Source organism: Stenella coeruleoalba (assembly GCF_951394435.1).
Source record: "Stenella coeruleoalba genome assembly, chromosome: 10".
In the NCBI taxonomy this organism is placed as follows: Eukaryota; Metazoa; Chordata; class Mammalia; order Artiodactyla; family Delphinidae; genus Stenella; species Stenella coeruleoalba.
Window position 1 is genome coordinate 31696015 of NC_137156.1, and position 22980 is coordinate 31718994.

At 39.9% G+C, this 22980-nt stretch overlaps 2 protein-coding genes across 5 annotated transcripts in view; one reads left to right on the top strand and one right to left on the bottom strand.

Annotated features, from left to right (window-relative positions):
• RUNX2 (RUNX family transcription factor 2) overlaps positions 1 to 22980 on the bottom strand; it is a gene marked incomplete at its 5' end in the record, with an annotated part of 209322 nt that overhangs the window by 138110 nt on the left and 48232 nt on the right. The window lies entirely within an intron of this gene.
• The window catches only part of SUPT3H (SPT3 homolog, SAGA and STAGA complex component), a gene marked incomplete at its 3' end in the record, with an annotated part of 421318 nt that continues 420225 nt past the window's right edge, over positions 21888 to 22980 (top strand). The window contains exon 1 of one of the 3 annotated variants that reach the window (XM_079933090.1): positions 21888 to 22165. The remainder of the gene's footprint in view (positions 22166 to 22980) is intronic. The other 2 variants (XM_079933092.1, XM_079933093.1) reach the window with 2 other exon arrangements.

A 22980-nucleotide genomic window follows, 5' to 3' on the forward strand; every position in this document is an offset into this window, starting at 1 on the left:
AAAACCAGAAGTGACAGAGTGCATACTGTATATTTCTCTTTATAAAAAACTCAAAACCAGGCAAAACTAATCTACAAGGTTAAAAGTCAGGATACAGCATACCCCAGGCAGAAAGGAGGGTAGTGACTGGCAGGTGGCCAACAGGGGCTTCTGGGATGCTGATAATGCTGTTTCTCTATCTCAGTGAAGGTTAAATGGGTATATTCACTTGCAGAAATTCATCAAGCAGCACACATATGAGGTGTACACTTTTCTGTAGGTATGTCATGTATCAAATTAAAGTTCAAAAAGAAAACAACAATCACTTGCTAAAGAATTATTAGCTAAATATGATACCATTTATGTGAAATTCAATAACATACAAAATTAAATAATATATTGGAGAAACTAATATTTGGTAAAATTATAAAGATAAGAAAACAATAACCCCCAAATTCAAGCTTGTGTTTACCTCCAAAGTGGATCAGAGACCAGATCAGGGTTTCACAGATATAAGTAATATTTTATCTCATATGCGGGGTGGTAGGTACACAACTTTTCATTGTATTGCTATTCCTTACACTCACCAATATTTTATAAAATCCTCTTGATACTACTCAATATTTAATAAAAGCTATTTTAAAAAACTCTATGGTTCTGAGAGCCAAAGTCTATAACTTAAAGCACATATGCTTCCCAGTTTGGGGTTGGGCTGGAGATTGGTTTGGAAAACCTGTCATTATTTTTCCTATCTTTACATACTGTTAATTATTCTATTGGTTGGTTCAAGATCTTAGGGAAGAAAAAGTTTTTAGTCAAATCCTGTGTGAATCAGTTAACCCAGAAAAATCAACCTATTCATTAATTTCCAAGTATACAATTCAGAAGAATTGTATTCTTAAATTTTGTTTGCAAAAGGATTTTGGGGAGTTGGGAATACTTTTCCCCATAAAACAGTATTATAAATATTGGTCAAATTCCCACCTGGCCCAGGAGAGCCTATTTAACCTGCAGTATAACTAAATATAATACCGAGTCTTATATTCTTCCATTGATTCTGTGGAAAATGAGGTTTAACTTTTGCCTGTGAAGTCAGGATGCTAGAACATACCAGCTACTGCTATAGCCCCAATCTCTCAGCCAGTGACCCTTCTCCTGTAAATATCCAGAGAGAGAGATTTTCATCCTGTGGTCAGCTTCCCTTATCATATGGGTAGGTGAAGAAGAATTCACTGAGGCAGCAGAGAATGTGTCCTACTCTATACAGCTGAGGCATTGTGGGAGACGATGTTGCAAAAATCAAGCATGGTTATATTGTGGACTTCCTTGAAAGCTTCACAGAGTAGCTGAGAACTTATGAGATAGGTAGATGGATGATCTAATAAAAATTAAGCTATCAGTTATTGAATATTTACTGTGTACCATGGATTTTTTCCAAGTAGTGTACATGCACAAACTCATATACTACTCACAACAGCTTTATGAAATATGTAGATAATTCAATATCCTTATCTTCAGATGAAGAAACTGAGAGGCAGAGTAGTATCAGATGACTAAGAAGCAGAGTGATAGTTCACCCGATGTCACACAACTAGTAAATGGTAAAGCCATATGCAAACCCAGGCCATTGATTTGTAGCATCTGCCAATTTCTATCGTGTAAATACTTCCATCACAATTGACCTTAAGCTACCAACATGATGTCACCAACACTGGGTTGGAAAGGGATATGCACAATTGGCTCTAGCAAAATGACATGAGCCAGCTCTAGTGCAAAACTGAACAATGATTTATCAGTGCTTATTGTATACAAGAAGTACCATGCTAAAGCAAAACAATTGTTCAGGCTCCAATTCCTGCCCTTCTGGTAGTGACAGGATGAACGGAGAGACCATATTTACGTTAATGAAATATCGAATAAAACATATATATGTAACTTTATAAGAGGAATGAGAGTTCACATTTAATTGTCAAATAAATGTTATAGTTCAGAAGTGGAAAAAAATAGCAGTGGCCTCTATGGACAAGTAAGGTTTTATGGAGAATTAATGTTATTAAATCATTGCAGAATTTGCGTGGGTGAAGAGGAAAGCATTCTAAACAGGGGTAAGAACATGAACAAAAAGCGCTATTTAAGTGAATTAATGTTTTTTGAAATCAGTTCAATTCATTAAATCAGACTACAAAAGGAAATTGTAGACCCTCTCTCAATGGAAATTTTTTTCAGTGACCTAGATCAGCTTCAACATTGATTTGCCAAGAGGCAGGGGGATGAACCGGATGACATTTTGAAATCTTTTCCAAGTTTTCTAATTCCTATAGCTGTAACTCTTTAGCCTTTCTGATCTTAAAATACGTTAATGAAGAGAGCATTTAAATCTAATCTTTCAAAATGCAATGTTCTGGTTCTGGAATGCTGAGAATCTTCCTCTGGCTAAAATACGAATTTCACATCCTTTTTTTGGTTAAACTGTGAGTAATCAATCAAGTTCGTTTGTTATGTTGGTACCTAGTGTGTAGCTGACAGATATCCTAAGAATTGGAAATTCTATTCAATTGCATGGATATTTTAAAGAATGAATTAATAAATGTCAATTGACAACAACGCTATCAAAAAGAATGAATGAGCGCTTATAGGGAGAGGAGCAGAAACCGGTTTCCACACAGGCTGCTTCTTTTTTGTTTGTTTTGTTTTTTTGCGGTGTGCGGGCCCCTCACCGTTGTGGCCTCTCCCGTTGCGGAGCACAGGCTCCGGACGCGCAGGCTCAGCGGCCGTGGCTCACGGGCCCAGGCGCTCCGCGGCGGCATGTGGGATCCTCCCGGAGCGGGGCACGAACCCGTGTCCCCTGCATCGGCAGGCGGACTCTCAACCACTGCGCCACCACTGAAGCCCCGCACAGGCTGTTTTTCTAAGCAGGGAGAAGGAGAAACACCACGGAAGGGAACAGAGGAGATGGAGAGGCAGGGATTGAGGATGGAGACCTCAGAGTAAGAGACCATCTCAAGAAGGTGGGTCCTTTGCACTTGCATTTCTTTATGCGTGGAGCACTTTTCTCCAGGATATCTATATAGTTCACTCCCTCATCCTTTGTTTTTTTGTTTGTTTGTTTTTCTTTTGGCCTTGCCAGGCAGCTTGCAGGATCTTCGTTCCCTGACCAGGGATTGAACCTGAGCCCTTGGCAGTGAAAGTACAGAGTCCTAACCTCTGGACCGCCAGGGAATTCCCTCCCTCATCCTTTAAATGTCACCTTCTCTGAGAGGCCTCCCTAGACTGTATATGTTAAACAGCAATTCTGGCCCCACCCCACATCTCACCAGCTGGCTCCCTTATGTCCCTTCCCCTGTGTTGTTTTTATCCCTGTCTCTAATAGTTCACCATTTGGTATACCTGTTTATTTCCTTATAATCTGTCTTCCCTCTTCCGCCAACCCACACATGTATTAGAACGTCAGCTCCATGAGAGTGTCTCTGTTTTTTTTACAGCTGAATCCACAGCATCTGTTACAGTGCCTTAAGACACACAATACGTACCCAATAAATACTCATGTGAATACAAGTAAATGAAGATGGGGTGATCAAATGAGCCAGAGATGTTCTGATTCCTCAAATAGACTACACCTCTAACACTGGTCAGCTAGATTAAACACACCTCTATCAATTATAAGGAAAATCAAAATGATTAAGTATGGAAGAAGACAGCTTGAGCCCACTGCCAACCGCTGAAGATAAAACAAAAGAAATCCTTCAATCCTATTTTTGTGTTAATGCCACAGATAGTACAATGAACTTGGATCCTTACTCTAAGGTTGTTGTGATTATATCCTTGTAAGTGTTTTATAATCCTAAGAAGAAAAATGTCCTGTGAGTGTGGGTTACTTTTTAAAATCACATAGTTCTGCCAAAATGTTTTGCAGACATTGTGGTAAAGGTACTTTAAGAAAACAATCTACGTTTCTGCCTTTCCAAAAGAACCTCTTAAATAGATACTTAAGTATTGATTTTTAGGTCCAAGATTTTTGAAACATGCTCTATATAACTGATTATTATCTTTTGGCATTTTATAAGAAGCTTTATAATTCCTAAAATATTCACTAAGAAATATAGAAAATATTAATATGTATTTAACTAACTTGAGTGAAACCGTTTCAGGGCCCTTTGAAATCTTTTGTATTCTTCTTTTTAAATGTTGGTTTCAGATGACTTTCTCTGGGAAGACATCCTGATATAGACTGGTCTTTCATAATTCAGCTTGTGATATATAATTTCTGCAACTCCAAGATCTGTAAGAGGCCATCTGCAAAATTTGCCAGTTGCTGAGGGAACAATTATTTTTAAATTCCCGTTAATACAATCTTCAGCTAAGGAAGTAGGCAAGTTAGAAGAGGATGAGGGATGCTTACACTGTTTTCACTTTAACCAACACCTTGCATTACCTAATTTATTTCTCATAGCGTTTGAAAAGGTTGAATCGGACATTTTTTGATGCTGCAGAAATAACTGCTAGAACCCAAGGCACTAGGACCTAAAGCTAAAAAAGAGAAGTTGGGTATCCCCATTACCACTGTTTGGATTGACACGGATGCGTGAGATTTGTTTGTGCCAAGTGGGCACTGCAGACAGTAACAGTACTAGAACCATCTGGACAGTAGCTCATGGAAGAGGGCTGCCACTAGTCTTAGAAACGGGAAAGGAGAAGGAATGCCACTGGAAGAGGCTGAGCGGCCACATGAGGAAAATGTATTGGCTTTTGAATTCCTGTTGCTCGTTAGCCAGAAAGGCAGGGACCCCCAACAGTCAGTCACATAAACAGGTTCTGCTCTCTTTTCATTATCCAATAGTTCAATTACTGGTTCTAGTTTTTAAAAGCTCACATTATCCAATTTAATTCTTAGGGCAATTCTGTGAGGTAGGCATTTAAAAAAAATCATACCTCTTTTTCAGATTCGAAACTTGGAAATGCACTCAGAGAAGTTATACAGTAAGTCCAAGGTCACACAGTTAGTGAGAGAGCCAGGACTTAAACTTTTTTTAGGCTTTGCCCTCATTTAATGTGTTCAGTATCTCTTTTGGGCAAGGCACCATTAAATGCATTAAAGATTATATAAATATCTAAGATGGTTCTTGCTCTTAAAGAATTCTTAAGGAATTGTTGAGGAGAAGACCTTAAGTAGCTGGGTGAAAAGACAATAAAAGTACGATTAGTAGGAGATAATGCAACAAAGAGAGCTGAACTGCTTTCCATTAGAAATAAACAGAAATTTTGGCAGCGTTTCCCCGCTATAGAGACAATCCAGAATTGGAGAGAGAGAGAGTGGGATGAATGGCTGAATGACTTGGCAAAGAGACAGAAGGGATTTTTTTGGTTTTGTTTTTTCCAATCTTTTATTACGAAAAAATTTTAAACAAACAGCAAAGTTGAAAGAAGTTTTACAGCCAACACCCATTTTCTTACCCACCTGTATTCTACATTAATATTTTATTACATGTGTTTTATCACACATCTGTACATCTATCATCCCTCTATCTCTCCAGCAATTCATCTTTCTAAAAAAAAAAAAAAAGGATTTCAAAGTAAATCGTGGACATTAGTATAGCTGCAGGCATTTTAAAAACAGGGATGTATTGTATTCCATTTAAAGTTATCTGTGTCGCTGCACTGTAATTCTTCATGTCTCCTTACCTTCAGTAACGCTCACTCTACACAAAGAGGCCTTGTAAGAATGGTATTTTTAAATAATAGAAGTCAAGGAAAGTGGCTGACTTCCAAGTGTAAGTAGATGTAGAATTTGAGATAAAAGAATATACAAGACAAAGGGGAGAAGCCAAATTTCGTAGAATCAGGAAGTCAGCACTAGAGGTGAACACAAAATTATCAGCTCCCTGTACTGTGGAGGAGTCTTAGGGAGAGCATCCGACTTTGCACAAGGCGGAATTAGGGATCTGAGGCTGTCTTACACAGATCCTTGAAAGGCCAAGCAAATACCAGTTGACAAGTAGATTACCACCTCTTTCTCAGTCACCACTAACTAGAACTAGAGGTGTTCCATCACTGGAGGCAACACCTGTGATTAGAAGGAAGGGGCAAGGCAGAGAGGCAAGAAAACCTTGACTTGAACCCCAAGACCCAGCCACTGCCCTGGGTCTCCCCTGTTTTCCCTACCCACCCCCTACACCTCCTAATTTTTCTTCCTTCCTTTCCTCCTTCCTTCCTTCCTCTCTCCCTGTCTCTCCTTGTCTCTCTCTCTCCTTCCCTCTCTACTTCTCTTACTCCTTCTTTTCTTTCTCTGTAGGGTGAAAGAAAGAGAGAAATAGGGGAAGATAGAAGAAAGAAAAAATTAGGAAGAAGAGAAAGAGAAAAAGAAAAGAAAAGAAAAAAGGAAGTCACTTTGGAATCTGGGCCCTTCTCTCTGCCTCCAAGCTGATCAGGCTCAATTTCTGCTCCTACTTTAGGACATTGATTATCACAGGTAAGACAAAGAGAGGAGGAAACAAACTACTCCTGGTGGGGGGATGAGGTGATGAGCCAGTAGAAAAATGGGAGAGAAGAGGAGGAAAAACTTGTATAAGAGAAATCACTAATTCTTCTAAGCATTATTCCTACCCACATAAACCCAAACTCAGTCCCAGAAAGTCAGTCTTACAGTCACAGGTACCTCAGTGACTTTTTATCCCTAATTAGAAATTTCTTTACAGTTTGCTTTTGTAAACAAAACTTCAAACACCTCTTCTCAAGTCACATGAGAGTCACACAAACACTGGATTAAATTCAAGCTCTTTATTTACTTGTTACGTGCCTGAAGAAAATTATACAACTGCCTTGAGTCTCAATTTCCTTGCACCTAAAATAGGGCCAATAATACCTCCTTTCCTAGGTGGTTGTGAGGATTAGAGATAAAAGGGCATTAAAGTACATGCCACATAGCAAGCCCTCAATAAAAGACAGCTGTTACTGTTACAAGGTGGTAAGCCCTAAATTGGAACTCTAGGTGACAAACTGGTGTTCAGGTTTGAGGAGCTCTTTTGAGGGACTGCCTGATTTCAAAATAAAGAGTTAAGGTGAATTAGAAAAGAAAATGCTTTATATAAACCCAGGGAATGATGACAGACTGTGGTAAAGTAATATTTGCTAATATTTAAGGTTTAGTAATAAAGCTACCATATTGTATCTAGTTGCCAATCTCTTTGAAACTTTGCTGTTCACATGTCACCTTTTGAATATTGAGAGTGTTGTTATGTGTTTTGGTTTCAAAAGAAAGTATACACATATAAGTATATTTTAGGGGAAAACTGAGGGGGAAAAGCAGCTGACCTACCTCTCTGTTAGTCAAACCTATAGCTGAAGTCTGGCTGTTCAGACTCTAACAACCAGTTAGAGTAGTAACAGCTAATCTGTATTGAGCACTTATTTTGACCAGGCATCGTGCTAAGAGCTTTACGTGGGTAGCCTCATCTCCTTCTCACGACAACTCTATTCAGCAAGTAGAGTTAATAGGTGACGAGCCTGGGGACTGATATAAGAAACGAAGTCACTTTCCCAAGTGTACACAGAAAGTCGCAACGCCAGGCAATGTGACTCTATAGCTCGCACACTTAACTACTGCATTATACTGGCATGTGTCCAAGAGCCAAGGAGGCAGCGCAGTGGAACCCCTGACAAAGTTCCACGGAGAAAAATAACTTCACACGTTCTGAATTTCCAAACCGAAGTGTAAAGTATTTAATAACCATCCACTGAACCCACAGAGTGTTTTAGGCACAGTGCTGGGCTCAATGTTAGATGCAGGAAATACTAAGATGAGATAGATTCCTGCCTTTGAGGACTTCAGCAGGTCAATATTGATATTCTGTTGTTGTTCTTATTTAATGTTACAAGGTTAAAGATAATTAATTGTACTACAATTATATTTATGTATATTTGTAATTCCTGAATAAAAAAATCAAACTGAATCTAAATGGTGTATCTGTAATTCTTTAATTTGGGTTCCTTAGAATATTATGTAACTAGCAAAAGATTTGGATATACATTTCACTAGAGAAGGTATACAAATGGCCAATATGCCTTTCTTGGAATATTAACAAGTATCACAAATCTGGCACCATTAGTCATTGGGGAGATGCAAATTAAATCTACTATGAGATACAATTTCACACCTACTAGAATGCCCATAATCAGAAAGACAGTAACAAATGGTGGCAAGGATGTGGAGAAATCAGAACCCTCAAACATTGCTGGTAGGAAAATGTTAAATGGTGCAGCCACTTTGGAAAATAGTTTGACTATTTCTTAAAAAGTTAAACGTAAGAGTTACCATTAAACGCAGCAAGTCTTATCCTAGGTTTATCCCTATGAGTAGAATTGGGAAATGAAAATATACATCTACACAAAAATATTGTACTCCAATATGTATAAGTATTATTCATAGCATTATTTGTAACAGCCAAAAAATAGAAATGACCCAAATGGTCATCAACTGGTAGATGGATAAACAAAATACGGTACATCTATTCAATGATTTCTGTTATTCAGCAATAAAAAGGAATGAAATACTGATACATGTTACAAGATGGATGAACCCTGAAAACATTATGCTAAATGAAAGAAGCCAGACCGCAATGGCCACATATCATACGATTCTATTTTTATGAAATGCCCAGAAAAAGCAAATCTGTAGAGACAGAAAATAAATTAGCTGTTGTCTAGGGCTGGGAAGGATTAACTGTAAATGCACGTAAAGGATTTTACTGGGGTGATGAAATGTTCTAAAACTGGATTACGGTGATAGTTGCACAACTTGGTAAGCTTACTTAAAACTATTGAATTATACAATAAACATAAGTGTATTTTATGATATGCAAATTATGCCTCAATAAAGCTTATTTTTAAATCCTAGACAAAATAAAATAAAACAAAAAAACAAATTTAAAAAAAAAATCCTAAGCAAGTATGGAACTGAAAATCTCTGGTATTTTAGTTATTAATAGGAACTATTTTTGTTTTATATAATATTTATTTTAACAAATATATTCAATAATATATATAATAATTATATATTATTAAAATATATACATAATTACATAATAGATTACATAATAGAATAGAATATGGGGGTTTTCTGTACTAAAGCTTTATAATTGCCTGTCACTTGATCATGTATATTCAGGTTTAAACTCTATCTCAATTTTAAAGCAATTACTCAATTAAGAAATAATTTCATAAAGCAAATAATCTTTTTATAATTAATATAGTGGTTTAAAAATGTCTTGGATTAAATAGTGCATGACTTTTGAAATGTTTACTTTTACAGGCTATAGTATAAAGTAAAGAACCATAGAATTGCCTCCTTTTTCATTGAATTTTTGTGACATTTCTTTCTTGTCCAAATGTTTTCTTATATAGTCTTAGTTTACCCTCCAGTAAGCCTATGATTTAGGAAGAATGGATATTACCCCCATTTTACAGTTGAGTAAATATGGGCTCAAGTGGGTTGGGTGACTCAGCGTCCAGGGGAGTTAACAATTATATCTGAGCAAAAAACAGTGTGTCCTTCAATGATTGGTACTAGAGTGACTTCTACTGATAGAAATTAGGATTCTAATATTCACAGATTATTTCTATATATGAAATTAGAGTGGACTTCCAGTCTCCGGTCCGACATATAAAGAGCTTGGAAGTTGTCGTTCTCCCATCCCCACAACAACAGAAAAAACCTGAACATATTGAAAATCAACCATTCTTCTTAGATCTATCAGAGAATTGAGGTTGCAGGGCAAACCACTGCCCCAAACACTGGAGAGACAGATGCCTTTGCTTGCCCTCAAGATAAACTATTTTATCAGAATCTAACTGACCTGAGGGAAAGGAAATATCTAATTCCAGCCCCCTCTAGCCTTATACCTGGAGGAAGAGAAATACCAAATTCCAAACCCCTCTAGCCTTCCTCTCCTACTTAATAGCAGGGAGTTGGGGAGGAAAAGATGAGCTCTCAGGAAAGTCATAGCCCAGGGACACAGGACTCACTGAAAACCTGAAAGGTAATCATAGGCTATGGAACACACCTCCTGTCCCATACTTCACCACCATGTCACTCAGATTCCTGTATAAAAACAAACAATTACAGCTAAAAGAACTGCAAGCCTCAGACCCTACTACAGAAGGACTCTCTCAGGGAGACAAAAATAAGGACATTAGAGGAATTTTAGCCTCTGACACTATGGCTGCAGCAACAGTAAACACAACCTAACTCCTAGCCAGATAAACACAAAACTTCACATTGAATGCCCTCACTTACTTTTACCCAATACATCATGTCCGGCTTTCAACAAAAAATTCCAAGGAGTGCTAAAAGGCTAAAAACTCAAGCTGAAGAGGCAAAGCAAGGATCAGAACCAGACTAAGATATGGCAGAGTTTTGGGAATTATCAGACTGGGAATTTAAAATAACTATGATTAATACATAAAGGGCTCTAATGGAAAACGTGGACTAAAATGCAAGAGCAGACGGATAATGTAAGCAGGAAGATGGAAATGCTAAGAAAGAATCAAAAAGAAATGCTAGAGGACTTCCCTGGTGGCGCAGTGGTTAAGAATCCGCCTGCCAATGCAGGGGACATGGGTTCAAGCCCTGGTCTGGGAAGATCCCACACGCTGTGGAGCAACTAAGCCTGTGCACAACAACTACTGAGCCTGCGCTCTAGAGCCCACAAGCCACAGCTGCTGAGCCCGTGTGCCACATCTACTGAAGCCCACGTGCCTAGAGCCCGTGAGAGAAGCCACCACAGTGAGAAGCCCGCGCACTGCAACAAAGAGTAGCCCCTGCTTGCCACAACCGGAGAAAAGCCCACGTGCAGCAACGAAGACCCAACGCAGCCAAAAAAAAAAAAAAAAAAAAAAAAAAATGCTAGAGATTAAAAAAACACTGTAATCAAAATGAAAAATGCCTTTAATGGGCTCATCAGCAGAAATGATACAGACAAAGAAAGATTTCAGTAAGCTTGAAAATATGTCAATAGAAACTTCCAAAAACAAAAAGAAAAAAAGAGGGAAAAAATCAGGACAGAGTACCCAAGAACTGTGGGACAATGAGAAAAGGTGTAACATAACTGTAATGGGAATACCAGAAAAAGAGGGAAGAGACAAAAGAAATATTTGAATAATGACTGAGCATTTTCCAAAATTAATGACAACACCAATCCATAGACTGGGAATCCCAGAGGACACCAAGAAGAAGAAATACCAAAAAAAATCGACACCTAGGCATGTGGTATTCAAACTGCAGAAAATGAAAGGGAACTTGGAGCATGGATCCAAAGTTTAAAGGGTTTTTTGTTTTGTTTTTTCCAATTAACATGACAACTAGGGCTTCCCTGGTGGTGCAGTGGTTAAGAATCCGCCTGACAATTCAAGGGACACAGGTTCGAGCCCTGGCCCGGGAAGATCCCACATGCCACGGAGCAACTAAGCCCGTGCGCCACAACTACTGAGCCTGAGCTCTAGAGCCCACGAGCCACAACTACTGAGCCCACGTGCCACAACTACTGAAGCCCACGTGCCTAGAGCCCGTGCTCCACAACAAGAGAAGTCACTGCAATGAGAAGCCCGCACACCACAACGAAGAGTGGCCCCCACTTGCCGCAACTAGAGAAAGCCCGCGCACAGCAACGAAGACCCAATGCAGCCAAAAATAAATAAATTAATTAATTTATTTAAAAAAAATGACAACTACTTGGTCTCCCTTCTTTTTCTTTTTCTTTTTTTCCCCCTTCTTTTTCTTCTGACTTCCCCCCACCACCTAAAGTCTCCTGTCTGGGGAATATGGTAGAATTTTGTTACAGGGGCTGTATAACTTAATTATTTCCCTCTTTAATAAGGAAATTATTTAAATATAAAGAACAAAAAATAGAATGTTCTATTAGCTTTGTCTCTCCAAATGAACTGCAGATTTCTCGAAGGCAGGGATTATATACTGCATAATTCTGAATCCCTTAGAGAGTGTAGTGCCATCTATAGTGTTGAAGCAAATGACATCCTGTTGTTTTAACTGGTTGGAAGACACTGTAAAAGCCTAACTACACTGGGACCTGCAGGTTGGGACTGGAGCCTGGTGAAGAGGAAAGCCATTAATCAAGTGAATTAAATAGTTTTGAAGTATTCTTTAAATATTTAAAAAGTAAAACTCATTCTCTCTATGGTCCCATAGTACGTTGTGCCTTTATAAGACCGGCAATGACTTGTTTACAAGTCCATTTAGCCTCTTAGAGTGTAAGCTCCTCTGGGATGGGGTCACATTTTTTTCCTCTTTTAATTGTGAGAGGCACTTAATTCACGTTTGGTAAATAAAAAGTTGAGAGATTACTGATGAGAGGAAAGAGAGTCTAAAGCCATTCTATAGTCATAAAGCTATGCATTTAAAAGAAGTACCTAAATGTTATATTTCAGAGGAATTTGTGTGTGTGTGTGTGTGGCCTCTCCCGTTGCGGAGCACAGGCTCTGGACGCACAGGCTCAGCGGCCATGGCTCACGGGCCCAGCCGCTCCGCGGCATGTGGGATCTTCCCGGACCGGGGCACGAACCCGTGTCCCCTGCATCGGCAGGCGGACTCTCAAACAATGCGCCACCAGGGAAGCCCTCAGAGGAATTTTAAAGGAGTTTTTCCCAGAGATGCGATGTGACCCCTTTGCCCCCCGAAGTCAGTCTTCTTAGGGAGCCTGGATTCCACTCAGCCCCTCTTCTTCTACCCAATGACTTTCATATCTCTGTTTCTATTGGCTCCTTCTCTCTTTTTTCCTGATCTAACATCCTTTTCATGAGGATGGGGGGAGAACTCAACAACAAAAGAACCAAACCTCTTTGCATTTGCTCCATTACCCTTTCCACCTCCCATCTTGCTTCCTTCCTTTCTTTAATGGCTAAACCTCTCAAATGCACGATCTTCAAGACATTCACATTTCCAACCCCACCACAGCATCAAGACTAGTTATGTTAAGGTTTAAGGATTTCTAACTGAACTCAGAAGTCATTTCTCAGTTTCTCATCCACTTTAAGTTCCCTGTGCTTCAAAATACTTTCATAAAGTAAATGATCCTTTTATGAAGTGAATAATCACATGCTCGTTTATCTGTTTCCTGGAGTTCAGAAAGGAAGGCAGGTTTCCAGGTTGGGGTGTTGCCAAGGAGGGCTGTCTTAGTCGCTCCCAGTGGAGCTGGCGTTTTGGGTTTGGCTCCCTAGCGCTCACCAGGCAATATTATCCCTGTTTCAGAGCTGACTCACCCTGACTCATAAGAGACCCAGCATAAAAACCGAAATGCTGAGTTATTGATTGGTAATGAGGAAATATAACTGTTGGGTGGAATGAACCATCCTATCAGCCTGGTCATCCTACTTCTTGGAAAGCTTCATGGAAGCCAAAATAGCTAAAGATTGCTGGTCACAACAGAATCAGGATAAGAAGAGTTAGCTACCTAATTTGAATTCTTGAATATTAGGACTCTGATAGCCTGACTCATTTATCATTTCCCACTCGTCTCCACCATACAGGAATGTGTTATGCCAATTTGTTCTAATTCTGCTTTTTCTGTGCTTTGTAACTAACCTCTCTTCTTATTTACATACTATTTTAATCAGGTTATAATTAAGGCTTGTTTTGTTGATCTATATCCCTTACTGCGATCCATTTCTTGTTTATTGTACAAATTGACTTTCAGAGGTTGGTTTTATTGCTAATTAGAAAAATGTCTCACTGTCATCTGCACCTATAGATTGTAAATATGGATTTCCACATATTATGTCATATTTCTTAAAGCAAGGTACACCAGGATAAATCAGCCTGATCACCCACCTGCCTACTGGCTGTAAGATACGTCTTTAAGATTCTTCTAGATTGTGACTGTTGGCTTTTCCATTGTTTAAGGTATTCAAAAGAACATCTCCCCAGATCCTGAAAGCAGTCCTAAGTTAGGTTCCAAATATTTGAGCAAAGGCAACATTGTTGGAACAATGGTAGTAGAAACTGACTATATTTTTGGTATGTAGTATAAAAATCACAGTCACAAACGTGTCCAATTATAAAGAAAATATTGAACTAAGAATGACTGGCTAATTTCAAGTTTCATTAACATTTACTATTCGTTCACTTCTTTTGTAATCTATTAGCTTTTTTTTTTTTTTGCAAGATAAGCAGTTACAAGGGCCAAAGTTTTAAGAAAAATTTATGGGAGAATAACTTAAAATTGAGAAAATTCAATTCATAAACTTTCTCCCCATGAATTGAGAAGTGATCACTATTATTAATTAGAATGGAATGATACTAATGCAGGAGGATAATTTGAGAACTGCTACTATATGGTGAGTTATTGAATACTTTTGATGGAGTAAATAACAATTTTATTATTTCTATTATAAATGTAGAAATCGGATCAGGCCTGCCGATGCAGGGGACATGGGTTCGTGCCCCGGTCCAGGAAGATCCCACATGCCGCGGAGCGGCTGGGCCCATGAGCCATGGCCCGCTGAGCCTGCGCGTCCAGAGCCTGTGCTCCGCAACAGGACAGGCCACAACAGTGAGAGGCCCGCGTACCGCAAAAAAAAAAAAAAAAAAAAAAAAAAAATGTTTTACAGTATTTGCTTGGTAGAACTTAGAAGAAAGGATTCTCTTGGTTCTGATTTTTAATCTTATATGACATCCATTTCCAGAGAGAAACCAGCAGAGTTTTTAAAATCCTTAACAATATTGTTCTGAATAAATATGTTTTACTATGATATGAAAAATGTTACTAAAAAATAACTAGAATATGGTCGAGTAGCCTAGTTTGTGCTTTATTATTTGCTTGCTAGTTGGGGGAAGTCACAAGTTCTGAACAAGTTGTTTTCAAACATTAGGGAAACTCAAAATCCTTTGGAGGGCTTGTGAAAGCAGATTGTTGAGCTCTATCTCAGAGTTCCTGATTCTGTAGGTGTAGGGTGGGGCCCAAATTTGTATTTCCAACAAGATGTACCAGATTTTAGGAGCACTGCTCTATATACCCTGGGCTATCTTCCATTTAACAAGCTCTTGTTTATCTTTCTCCCATTCCTCACAGTGGTTTAACCAAACTTTAGCACCTCACACCCATTTTACTCTATCATCCCCACTTTTGCAGCATCCCTACTTTCCGACATTTCAGGAAGAAATTGGGGTCATTGGGTATGAACTGCTTCAAGTTCTTATTCTTTTCTTCCAGTTAGTCCTTTTCCATTTTAAGGTTCATCCCACTTCCTGGACTCTTGATCAAAAACCTTCCCATTTCTTCCAGGATCGAATTCCATCTTTATGTCCTAAAGATTTTGCCATTGGCCCTCCTTTATATCAAGTGTTCAACCTCTTTGCCAGCTTCTTCTCCAAAGCTCGTGGACAAGCTCAAGGCCATAATCTTAAAAAATCTATCCTGTGACCTTGAATATTTCTCTAGATATTCTCTTTCTTCTTCACAGACCAAGTTCTTGGAAAGAATAACACACTTGATTTCTCAACTTCCTTATCTACTCTTCCTTTTTTAAGTTACTACAACCAAGTTTCTAATCCTACCACTTTATGCTGCTTTGGAAAAGGTCACTTTGAACTGGCTAAATCCAATTAACTCTGATTCTTATTTTAGTACCTCTAATTTCTCTTTGAAACTCCTTGCTCTCCTGGTTTCCATGACAACACTGCTTCCTCAGTGTCCTTCATAGGCTCTTCCTCTCCCTCTCCCACTGAACGTGGGCATCTAGAATTCAATCTTTGACTCACTTCTCTTTGTTCTATGCATGCTCTCTTGGCCATTTCATTGTCTCTCTTGGCTTCAGTTGTGCCCACAGATCCTCATGAGAATGTTTTCTGGCCAAAGCTGGGAACAGGGCTAAATGCTACATCCAAGTGACGTGTGTGGAAGGCTGTACGCTACTGGTTCCCAAACCTAAATGTCCATCTACTCTCTTGAACTCCAAACTTTATTCTGGCTTCTCTCACCACCATTCTGTCTGGATAGTCCAGTTGGCTACTGGTTTATAGCCACCTGCAATTTCGTTATGGTCAACTTAAACTTACCAAGACTAACTTGCCTCTCAGTAAGTTGAGAAAACTTGGAATCATCCTGTTTCCTCTTTGCCTTACGTCCATCCTGATATCTTACCAGTTAGTTACTGGTCCTATAAATTCCACTCCCTTAGTATTTCTTCCCTCTGTCATCTTTTATCATTTCCTAGTCCACTGACGTAGCTCAAGCCCGTATCAGCTCTTTCCTGAATTGTTAACTTCTTCCAGTTTTTCACCCTTCCAATATTTCTTGCACATGACTGCCAACTTACTCACAGGCAAATTTAATCATGTCCTTAAAAAAACATATTTCCAAGTTTCCCCATTTTTTATTAGATAAAGTCCAAATTCCATAAAGTAATACACAAGACGTTCTATGATCTGGCCCTTCCCAAGTTTCTGGCTTCCTTTCTTACACCCTGTGATCCCATCATACTGGACAACTTGCAACTCCCTCTAACACACTGTGGCTTTGCTCATGTTACTCCCTCTGCCTAAATAATCCTTCCTCATTTTGTTCCACTATTACTTTTCAAGACTGAGTTTTTGAGTCATTGTCTCAATAGGAATAATACTAATAAAAAACAAGATGCATTCAGTGCATGTTACGTACCAGACACCTTACATACATTCTCACTTTACACGCAATCCTCACAACAAAACTCTGAAGTTTATAACAGCCTTGTCATAAATTATGCTAATAAGTGGCATGAAAGCCCATATTTTTTGGGTTAATGAAGTTGTTTTAAGTGTATTCTGGAAAGAGAAAATATACCTTATGCTGCATCTATGAAATACTAAAAATAAAGATAAAGTAACTTGGTCAAAATTTTTGGTATAAATCCCTGATCACTAGCAATTGATCTGAGCATTCCTTAGTCGATACAGGTTTATTGCATCCAACTTCAGAGTATGAACTAGGAATAGCAGGCTGCATTAGCTATACTGTGGTTTATTTCACTTATGGTACTGATTCATTTTGGGCCCTGTTTCCATGTATCATAGAAAAATAAATGTATATGCATAATATAAAATGGAGGCCGTTATTCAAATAATTCACTGAATTAGATCCAGTTTTACATCTAAGTTTTTCAATGAAAGTACTTTGGGGAATTGAATGTTTCTGTATATTTGTCTCAACTGAATTCTCGACTTTATTTTCAGGTATTGATAGACCACCTGCCAAAAAAAAAAAAACAACCCCAAAACAGTTATTCTTTTCTTTTCTTTTCTTTCTTTTTTCTTTTTAAACAAGGGAATGTTTAGCTTTCCTCACCTCTTCTTAAAGCAAAAATAAAATATTCCTTGACCTATGTTAGGTCTAGATGGACCTCTATTATGTGAGCAGGATTAGAAATTAAATTATTATTAAAAGAGTTACAAATACAAACTTTCCTTCATTTCCGTAAGAACTTACTTATGATGGCAAAAACATTAAAGATAATACAAACACTGTACTTAATTACTTATTTATGCCTAAAACTGGATTCTTGATCTCTTACACTTGGATTTTTTTTTTTTTTTTTTGGCCGCGGCCACATAGCATACGGGATCTTAGTTCCCTGACTAGGGATGGAACCTGCGGTCCTTGCATTGGAAGTGCAGAGTCTTAACCACTGGACTGCCAGGGAAGTCTCTGGATTCTTGATCTCTTATACCCACCCAACATACTCCATCCCCAGTCCTTTCCATCTCAGTTCATGGCAAATTCATTTTTCCACTTAGAACCCTTGAGAGTCATCCTTGATTCCTCTCATTCTCTAGAATTCCAAATCCAATCTGTCAGTAAATCACAATGAGTTTCAAACTATATCCAGAATCCATCCACGTCTCATGGAATCTACTGTAACAACCCTAATACAAGCTACCGTCATCTCTTGCCTGGTTACTCTCTGTGCCTGTACAGACTATTTCCAGCCCAGCAGCCAGAGTAATCATTTTAAACCCTTAACCACATCATGTCAATTCTCTGCTAACAGCCTCCTAGTCCCAGGCACACAGACCTTCCACCATCTGGTCTCTTAGTTCTTCCGTGACCTCTTCTATCTTCTTTCTGGGTCACTATTCTTCAGCTAAAATGGCCTCTTGGTCACTCCTGCAACTTACCAGCCCCGTTCCCACTACAGGGCCTTGGCACGGGTTGTTCTCATTGTCTGGAAGGCTCTTTCTTTAGATATCTACAACTACCTTCTTCCTCAAGTCATTATTCAAATGCCACTTCCTCAGTGAGCCCTACCCTGCTTGCCCATTACAAATATCACAGTTCTCCTATTCCTCCTGCTTAATCCCTTCCCTGTTGTATAAAATTTTCCCCCTCTAACACTCATAGCCTTTTAACATATTACACAATTTGGATATTTATTTTATTGTGCAACTCCTCCTTCTAGAATGTGAATTTGATGATGGCATGGAGTTTTGTTTTGTTCACTGCTATATCTGCAGCTCCTAGAATAGTGTCAGGCACATGGTAGGCCCATCATAATAATTGTCGAATGAACGAAATAATTAGCACCTATCACTAACACTCAGCAAATAGACCTTATTTTCAAGGGGAGAAATGTAAAAGTTGTTCGTTTCTAGTACAAGAGGTATTATATATTGGATTCTATAGGAAAGGGAGCACCTAAGTTTCCATATGTCTAGAGAGTTCAGGGGCCCCATGAAACCCTGATATTCTATGATTCCCTTCCCATCTAAGTCTAAAACATGATCATTTTCTAGCAGCCAAGCACTAATTTTAAAAGATCCTGGAGTGTTAAACCTGCAATGAGAGATTCCTAAGAGGATGGTTCATGATTATAGCTGCTCAGTGCTGCAATTCTTAGCATTTCTTCTCTCACCACTGTGTTGCTCTTCCTACTTCAAAACATATGAATATAATTGGAAGGTATGGGAAGCCAATTTGATTACACTCTGAACAGTTATGTGATACACCCTCCCTCCAGTGTGTCAATAAATTTGATTAATATATATCTTTTCATGTTGGGCTTTCTTTTGAAATACATAACATCAGTTGATCCAAGTTGGCCTAAAGCAAGAGTCCTGCATAGTCACATAATTTTTGGTAGCATAAATATAAATGCTGAAATTATTCTGTACACCTTTAAGATTCATCTTTTGGTTATTCCTACTTTAAAGGAGTATAGAGTTTTAGGGTTACAGGTTTTACTTCATTTGGTTTGATGGTCTCATTTTACAGATATGAGAACTTGAGGATCCATGATATAAAATGACTTGCCCAGGTACCACAGAGCTGAATAATTGTTTTGGTCAGAACTCCTCGTTCTAAAGATAAAACAAGATACCCCGAGATTGCAATTGAAAAAGAGTTCTTACTATTAGGAAATTAACTGAATATAGCAACAATTTCAATATGCAATTCTAAACCATATTCAGTTCTACCTGGTTTATTTCCATGGTGACTATTTAAACATTAGAATAGCAAATATAGCAAAGGGTGAAATAATTGATAAATAGGAAAAGAAAAAGCCTCCACAAGCATCCTAATACATGACAGTCACGGGTCACAAAAGAGTAGGTCACCTGGAGTAAACTGTCTGCATGGCGTCCACAGGAGAAGAAACCACTTTATCACAGAGATGGCGCCATACTAGGCATGGCTTCTGCTATTATTTGGAGGATTAAGCCTTCTTTCATTATCTAATCTAGTCATCCTCTAAGATGCCAAGAGGCATTTTTGCTTAGATATGTACCCTTTCTGTTTTCATTAGTCAGTCTATATGAAGGTTATTATACCAGAGGAATGTAAAAATCTACAGTAACAATGCTTCATTTTCCTTTAATGGCTTTGTTCAAGGGATGAAGACATTTTTGTGGTGTGATGAATTCACTTGGTCTCCTGATGTGTTTTTTCCACATGCCTTGGAAATCACGTGTTTTTCTGAGAGGTGGTAGTCATCAATGTCTTAATTTCAGCACCATTGCTTTAGCTTTGTTACAATGAAGATATCTTAGTAGCATTGATAATTTAGGATCTTTGATATTAATCGAATGGAGAATATTTTTGACCCATTGTGGGCAGGAGTGCTCTCAAACTACAAACAAAATTATGACTAAATCAAATTTTTAAAATAGATTTTAACAGATTCCAAGAGGTAGGAACACTAAGATAACTCATGGGACTGCAAAGCTAAGATCTCCGCCAACAGCAAGTCACAATTTCCTAAGAGTGAAATTTTGAGCTCCCTCTACCAGGGCCTGTTTAACTCAGTTTCCCTTCTCTATGGCACACTTTGATTAACTCCTGCTGTGTGTGATTATATGTAGGTTAGACACCAGTGGCTTGAGAGTAAGGTCTGGGTTCTGTCCCGAAAAACTAGGTCAAATCTGGCCTCCATGTGATGCAGGTAAAAGTCCCATGAAAATATCAGTACGGCAACACTGACTGAACACAATTTTACTTGAAAGGATCTCCTTCCAGTTATATTTCCTTAGACGTACTATTAATATTTTTCTTAATTTTCTTCTATTTCCTTGCTAATGTACCTGAATGGGCTTTTCAACTATTCAACTATTGTATAAACCAGTCTTCCTTCATAAGAAATTATGACGATTCTCTCTGTTACTTTCTTCCCCTATACACTTTGCCCATCAGTGGATTGAGCCCTAATTTACACATTATGGTGAGCTTTTACAGCCTAAACAAATTTATTCTTTTGGAACTTTACTTGGCAAGTATTTAAGTGGTGGGGAGATTAAAGGAGAGCTAAAAGCAAAATTAACAAGAGACTCAACTACAACCCACAGACGAAATAACCAAATAAGTTGCTATTTTAAACAATGTAAGCGAATAGGAAGGGATTATTTCAGAACACAAATATTCATAGAGGCAAGAAAATAACTGAAGTAATAATGCTTAAAAAAGACTTGATGAGGGTTAGTAGTTGAATCTCTGAAATATAATATTTGACGTCATAGGCATGGACTTAAGCGGGTAATAGTTTTCTTTCCTGAGCAGCTGAAAAGAATGTTAAAAATAGAAATAACAAGACCACGTAAAATAATGAAAGCAACTGAAATCACTGTCTTATGATTGTATTATTTAAAGAAATACATCTGTATCAATCAATTCTGAGAGGACAGGATGTACAGCTCAAAAGTGGGAGTGCAAGATTTTAAAATAAGGAGAAGCAGGCTAAAATTCTAAGGAAAAATAAATATAGAATCATCCATTCAGAAGCCTTGAAATAGCAAATAGTTTTCAATAAAAACGTGGTCATTAAATGCTTGAGCTTGGTAAAATGAATAGGAGGGAAAAATTCGCTGCAGACTATCATCTCCCACTGCCTCTGGAATGACTTTGCGCAGGGGAAGGATGGGGAGCGGTGATGTGCGAGGGCCGGCGTAAGAGGGGGTGTTTCACGGTCCCAGAAAGGGTCGCATATCCATACCCCAGCACCGCGGTCCTTTGGGGGAGGAGGGCCTTTCTGATGTCTCCGTTTCCCCGCATCGTCCGGGTAAGATCCCGGTTCACCCCTACTGCGGACAAGATTTACAGAGGTCAATCTCTGCCCTGAAGCTGAAAACAAACTTCCAGCCTCGGTCACTAAATCCCTCGAAAACCCTAGTCCTCTCAGCTCATTCTTAAGGAGTCCAAGAATGGCCTTCAACACACTCCGATTCTCAGCTCATCCCCACTCATCTCCCAGCAGCCTCCGCTCTAAGGGCCGCCGCGTGGCTCAGGGTCGCCCGCCCCCGGCTCCGCGCAGCCCTCACCGCCCGCAACGCCCGCACCAACGCCGCAAGGCAAGCGGCGATGGGCGCGCTCCGCGACGCCCCGCCCCCAGCGAGAGTGGCGGAAGTGGCTGCCTAGAGAAAAGAGGCCGCGCGCCACCTGGCCAAGCGCGCATGCGCCAGCGTCCGCGTCGGGAGTGGCGGGGGTGTTTGTAGCTCTCCCTCCTCCACCTCCGCCACCCCCGCCCCACAGAGAATCGGGCTCACGCCATCTTGCCCCCCCGTCCGCGCCCAGCCACCCTTTCCCTTTAGACTCTCTCAGCCCCCTACCCCGCCCCTTTCCAAGCGTGTCCCGGGCCGCCGCCGCAGAAACCGCACCATCTCTATCCCCACATTCTCCACGCGGGACGCGCAGCCGGGTCTACAAGTGTTCTTAGAACAGAGGTTGTAGGGGGACCGGGGGAGGCGCGGGGGCGGGCGGGGGAGAGGGCTGGGGGCCGGGAGAGGCGCCGAGACCTGCGTGTCTGGGCCCCGCCCCCCTGCCCCCGGGAGCTGCCGTCGGGGGTCCCGGTCGTTAGCGCGGGAGGCTGAGGGACACACAGAAGCAGCGTCTCCGGAGGCGCTGGCCCCGCGAGTCGGCCGGGTTCTCCCGCGGCGTGTGGAGTTGGCCTTGACTCCTCCCCGTAGGCGGGTGGGCGTGGGGCCAGGGGAGCTGGGCGGGCGAGCGGGAGCGGGCGTCGCTGGGTGTGTTCAGAAGCACCTTCCGCGTGTCATCTAGGTCGTGTTTTGGGGGGAAGAATTCTTAAACAAGGAAATTGTAGCTTTATGGGCGAGGTGGAAGAAGAGTTAGGTAGCGTTAGTAGAAGTGTAGCGTCCAGGAAAAGGAAAAGATCGACTCCCTTCTCTCTGGGGTGAGCCCACATCTGTGACCCCTGGGGAAATTATTTAGCGTGTCTTTGGCTGGGTGTTCTGGTCTGTAAAATGGGGATAGTAATAACCTAGATCAGAATTGTGAGGATTAAATGAGGTAATACAGGTTAATGCTTATAACAAGCTCCAGGCACTGATCAATTAGCTGTCAATTACCTGTCATTTTTATCTCCCTGTTTAAGGAATTCAGAATGACTGTGACCTGGCTTTCTAAGTGGAAAAATCAAGAAACTGGTGTGGATTTTTATAGGGGCAGTGGAATGTAATATCTGACACTCAGAGGCGATCCTGGAAATGTGTTGTTAACGTACACGTGGATAAACGAGCTT